Raw genomic sequence first — 6,082 nt, 5'->3', positions numbered from 1 at the left:
CCTTTGGAGAGCCATGAAGCATTGTAATGTCTAAGTTTCCCCTCTTCCCATGATCTCCAAAAACAAATGTTTGCTCTCTTTAAAAATTTACACAATAGCCTTCCCACCATGTCCAGTGGCTGGGCCCGGGGAGGTGGGAAGCTGATGGAGCGGTATTACCCAGCAGCCCCCACGGCGTCGCTCGGGTAGGCTCCATGCCATTGCTGCTGTGGTCACTGGGTGGCTGAGGGGCCATTACACTGGTTGCCTACGGTGTGAGTGGAAGTGGACGTACACCCCTGTGGTAAAGATGGAGGGACCTCTGTCCATGTTTGGGGACCGAGACTGCAGCACTGGGGGAGGTAAGTCCACTCGCAGAACGTTATGGCTGCAGCTTCAATTGCCAATACTGTAAAAAGTTAACTCGGTCCAGTTGACTTGGATAAAATGTTGGTAGATGATGTTGGTGATGTAACCATTACTAATGATGGCGCAGGCATCCTGAAGTTACTGGAGATAGAACAATCCTGCAGCTAAAGTTCTTTGTGAGCTGGTTTACCTGCAAGACAAAGAAGTTGGAGACGGAACTACCTCAGTGGGAAGCCTTGCGTTATATCTGTTAAAACCTAATTATTAACACAAATGAACTGGGAAGAGATTGCCTGATTAAACCCACTGAGAGAGATATGGATGTCTTCCAAAATCATTTTTAATAAATGGTGGTTTCTTTTATAGATGTTGTACTTATTATTATATACACAGATATTAAGAGGCTAGCCTCACTATCCAGCCAATTCTGTTAATATTCTGAAAGTCCATGGGAGAAGTCAGGTGGAGAGTATGCTGATCAGTGGCTATGCACTCAGCTGTGTAGTGGGATCACAGGGCATGCCCAAAAGAATTGTTAATGCATAAATTGCCTGCCTTGACTTTAGCATGTAAAAAACAAAAATGAATCTTTGTGATGTGGTCTGGCTTTTATCCCCACCAAAAGCTCATCTTGAATTGTAATCCGAATTGTAATTCCCACGTATTGGGGGAAGGACCCCATGCTGTTCTTGTGATAGTGAGTGAGTTCTCACAAGATCTGATGATTTTACAAGGGACTGTTTCCCCCTTTCACTCTGCACTTCTCCTTTCTGCCACCATGTGAAGAAGGACATGTTTCCTTCCTCTTTGGCCAGAATTGTAAGTTCCTGAGGCCTCCCATGTCCTGTAAAACTGTGAGTCAATTAAATTTCTTTTCTTTATAAATTACCCAATCTAAATAGTTTTTTGTAACAGTGTGAGAATGGACTAATACTCTTGGTGTCCACATGGTCATTACAGACCCTGAAAAACTGGACCAAATTAGACAGAATCAGATATTATCAAGGAGAGAATTCCAAAGATCCTGGCAACTGATGCCAATATTATTCTAATCAGTGGTGGAATTGATGATATGTGTCAAAGTATTTTGTAGAGGCTGGTGTTATAACAATTAGGAGAGCTTTAAAAAGGGACCTTAAATGCATTGCTAAAGCTTCTGGAGGGACTACTCTGTCAACCCTGGCCAATTTGAAGGGTGAAGAAACTTTTCAAGCTGTAATGTTGGGACAGGTGGAGAAGTGGTACAGGAGACAATTTGTGATGATGAGCTGATCTTAATCAAAACCAGTAAGACTTGTGCATCTGCATCAATTATCTTACATGGGGCAAATGACTTAATGTGTGATGAGATGGAACACTCTCTACATGATGCTCTTTGCGTAGTGAAGAAAGTTTTGGAGTCAAAATCTGTGATGCCAGCTGGGGCTGCTGTAGAAGCAGCCTTTTCCATATACCCTGAAAACTATTGCAACCAGCATGAGTTCTTGGGAACAGCTTGCTCTTGCAGAATTTGCAAGACTTCTTCTTGTTATTGCTAATACACTGGCAGTTAATGCTGCCCAGAACTCCACAGATTTGCTTGCAAAGTTAAGAGCTTTTCATAATGAGGCTCAAGTTAACCCAGAACATAAAAATCTAAAATGGATTGGTCTTGATTTGAGCAATGGTAAACCTGGACACAACAAACAAGCAGGAGTGTTTGAACCAACCATAGCTAAAGTTAAAAGTTTGAAATTTGCAACAGAAGCTGCAGTTATCATTCTTCAAATTGATGATCTTATAAAATTATACCCAGAGAGTAAAGATGTTAAACATGGAGGTTATGAAGATGCTGTTCACAATTGGGGCCCTTGATGTCCTGAAGCCCTTGATTACTCATCTGATGTCTCTTTTATTTATAACAATGTTCCATGCAATTGTCTTGTACCTCGAGTTGAGTATTATACATTAAAGTATAGCAAGCTGTCAAAAAAAATTACACCATAGTGGTGCTTCACCCAGATATTCTTCACTGATTGTTTCCCTGTCCCTAGCTGCTCTGAGAACTGTTTTAGGAGAATTCTGTAGAGGATTGCCTTAGGTCAAAAGAAACTGTCCCAATTGAAGGGTTTATACCCTAGGCTCCCACCAAAGCCAGTGACCCATAACTCACTGACAGTGGGGCACAAACAGTTGACCCCCACTCAAGGGACAAACAGCTCTGTGATAAAATTCATATTCAACAGCTCCCTGTGGGATAAAGTGGAAGCTAATCTCTAGACAAGACCACATATTTGCTTATCTTTTCTCTCTTATTCTGTCTTGCTTCTTTCCCTAACTCCCCTTCTATAGAGAGCATACCCTTATTAAATTACTTTTACAAGAATCTCAATCTTAGATGCTATGTTTGAAAACCTGAGTTAAGACACACCTTAGTGACTTGAGTAGTCTAGGAGGTTTCATGAAGAAGCTTCATCTAAAGGAAAGGTGGAAGCTAGGTGAAAAGGAAGGATTGAATCAAGTATAGGGGCCTCACAATGAGCAAAGATGTGGAAGGTTTTAGAGATGGTGAAAAGACTGGCTTGGCTAAAGCAGAACGTTAGTAGGGTAGCCTGAGGCTATTTCAGAGCTTGGCTATCCTATCTGTTGCAGGGAGGTTAGATAATTGGGGCGTTTTCTGAAGAAATCAAAGCAGTTCAATTTGTTAACATCAGGGAATGACTTACTGCATTCTGCCTGCTAACTTCAGCATGGGAAGGTCAGGAAGATACATACATGGATAGTCCGAGGGTGATGAAGGGTATTGCTACAAAATTCAAGATTGTATGGTTCACCCAGGACAGAGCAGTGTAGAGAAAGCACTGACTGGTGTAGGTGGTGATCATGCAGATCCTGAATGATAAAGGAGGGCAAAGCAGAGATTTAGCATAGGATTTGGAATTTGATGACATTTATAATGATAATCAATATTACTGTATTAAAGCCACTGTATTATAGTAGAATTAGGTGAAAAGAAGATAACTGTATAAGACAACCTTTTCAAGAATTCATCTTCAGAGAACTGACATTTCCAGAAGAGATAGCCCAGAGATTGTCAGATGCTCCAGTTTTGAACAAATGAGCTTCCTGGTAAGTTTCATTCTCCTTTTTGACAGAAAAATCAAACTGTAGCTCACAGATTTAAGAGAAGGCCAATGAGGGATCTTCACTGAGAATCTCCATGGATCCATTCATTTTGTGACTATACCTGAATATTTGTGAAATATCTATTATAAACTATTATGAGCTAGACATTCTGCTGGGTGCTGGGCAGACAATGACACAGACTTTGCCTTCAGGAAGCCTACAGCCAGTCTGTGATGGATAGCTACACACAATGATTTTTAATCTTTGAAAGAAAAGTGACAGAAGTTTGAGATCACTGACCAGGTTCGTGGTGCAGTTGGGAAAAGGGAAGAGTCAGGGTTCTAAAACATCCTTGATAGTAATGTCTGTAGGTCATGTTAGAGATTTTGGTTATTAGCTAAAAGCAACATAAAGACTGACTGGGGAAAGTTGTTGACAAGAGGAGGTCTGAGTTTTGTGAAAACCATTCTAGCAACAGAATGGAGTAATGTTTGGAGGGTGCTAATCTAATAGAATTTCTTCCTTCTGTCCTTTCAAAGGATCTCTTCACGTTCATATTTAAATCCTGGTCTCTTAACTTACTGCTAAAGATTCTTTGTGAACTGTCTCTGCCTCTCCCACCACTTTAATCAATAACTGCACCCTTTATTATGGTTTGCACATCTGCTTTCCAACCAGAATTATCTGCAGACATGTTAAAATGTTCAGATTCCCAAGTCCCATCCCCAGAGATTTTGTTCCATTACTTGTAAGTTTGACTTAAAAATTAACATTTCTAAACAGTACCTAGGCTCAGTACCCTAGAGCAGTGCAATCCAAACAGAACTTTCTGTGATGATGGAATTGTTCTATGTCTGCATGTCCAGTATGGTGTCCATTAGCCACAGGTAACTATTGAGCAATGAAATGTGGCTAGTGCCACTAAGAACCTTAATTTTTATTGTACTTAATTTAATGAATTTAAACTTAAATATCTACATGTGGCTAGTGAGTCCCAAATTAGACAGCTGAAGTTTAGACTCCAGTCTCAGACACTTCCTATGTGATAGCTGTACTCAACATGCAGCTTCCTGCCTTGGGATCTAGGCACAACATCCCCACTCCAGGAGCCAGCTTTCCCGTAATCACCATCCTCCTCCCTACATGATCCACTTTCATGGAGTGTACATATTTCTCTTCCAAGAGCCTCTCCTTCACCCCTCAGGTCTGGATTAGACATACCACCTCTGATATCATAAACCTATGCCTCTTGGTATCTCCAGCACCTTGAAGGCTGCCTGAATACAGCTCTCTCTGCACATACTTGTATAAATAAATGAAAACATAAAGAGGCAGACTCACTTAACTGAGTCAGGCATGAGTAGATGTTGGTAATTAACAGATAATGGTTTTTTGTACTGCAAATTTGCTATATAAAATTCCACAAAGCTGAGCTCCAGAGAATTAAACTGCTAATGATCTTTAGCTGCTAATAAGGTCAATGTCATGTCTCCAGTTCCTTTGTGGATCAGTTAATTTTGTAATATTTGAGGGAAAAACATGGTTTTGGGGTTAAACAAATTTCAGAGCCTGGATTAAAATACCTGCTCTGTCACTTATTAGCCATATCAGGAAAGATGTCAACTTACATGAAATTTTCTTTTTGAGATGGAGTCTCACTTTGTTGCCCAGGCTGGAGTGCAGTGGCATAATCTTGGCTCACTGTAAACTCCACCTCCCGAGTTCAAAAGATTATCCCACCTCAGCCTCAGGAGTGGCTGAGATTACAGGGGCCCATCACCACATCCGGCTAATTTTTGTGTTTTCAGTAGAGACAGGGTTTCACCATCTTGGCCAGGCTGGTCTCAAACTCCTGAGCTCAGGTGATCCACCAGCCTTGGCCTCTCAAAGTGCTGAGATTACATTTGTGAGCCACCGTGCCCATCCAAGGCACATGAGACTTTTTTTTTTTTGAGACTGAGTCTCGCTCTCTCACACAGGCTGGAGTGCAGTGGTGCGATCTCAGCTCACTACAACCTCCACCTCTCAGGTTCAAGCGATTCTCATGCCTCAGCCTCCCAAGGAGCTGGGATTACAGGCACGCACCATCGTGTCTGGCTAATTTTTGTATTTTTAGTAGAGACAAGATTTCACCATGTTGGTGAGGCTGGTCTTGAACTCCTGACCTCAGGTGATCTGCCCACCTTGGCCTTCCAAAGTGTTGGGATTACAGGCATGAGCCATGGTGCCCGGTCCATGAAACTTCTTATACTCAGCTTCTTGATCTACAAAGTGGGTTAATCATGGTACCTATCTCCCATTGTTGCTAATGAATTAATAGTTGCAAAGGTCTAAAAGGCTTGGATACTTGGGCACACATTAAAGAACTAAGCATTTGTTAAATAAATTAAAAGCAAACTTACCTTTTAAAATATTTAATATCCCTAGTAGGGATCATGTATCTTGATCAGAAGGGGAATTAGGAGAAAAACGATTGATGATAGATATCATCAATATTCGGGCCATCACCCCTACCTTTGAGGACCCCATCAGTATGAAGGGGTGGGGTAGCATAATGAACATCATGACAGGCTCACAGTAAAAATAACTGTTGTAAAAGTCATACAGAAGCTGGAGAACATGAGAAATT

General features: G+C 41.3%; 1 pseudogene; it reads left to right on the top strand.

Annotated features, from left to right (window-relative positions):
- The first annotated feature begins 289 nt into the window (after positions 1–289).
- LOC105705531 (T-complex protein 1 subunit alpha-like) lies at positions 290–2,202 on the top strand (annotated as a pseudogene).
- Positions 2,203–6,082: the final 3,880 nt, after the last annotated feature.

Source organism: Aotus nancymaae, unplaced genomic scaffold (assembly GCF_030222135.1).
Source record: "Aotus nancymaae isolate 86718 unplaced genomic scaffold, 86718_ANA_hifiasm-v0.15.2.pri h1tg000014l, whole genome shotgun sequence".
In the NCBI taxonomy this organism is placed as follows: domain Eukaryota; kingdom Metazoa; phylum Chordata; class Mammalia; order Primates; family Aotidae; genus Aotus; species Aotus nancymaae.
Note: the sequence above shows the minus strand (reverse complement) of the source record. Positions and strands in the feature narration are given on the sequence as shown.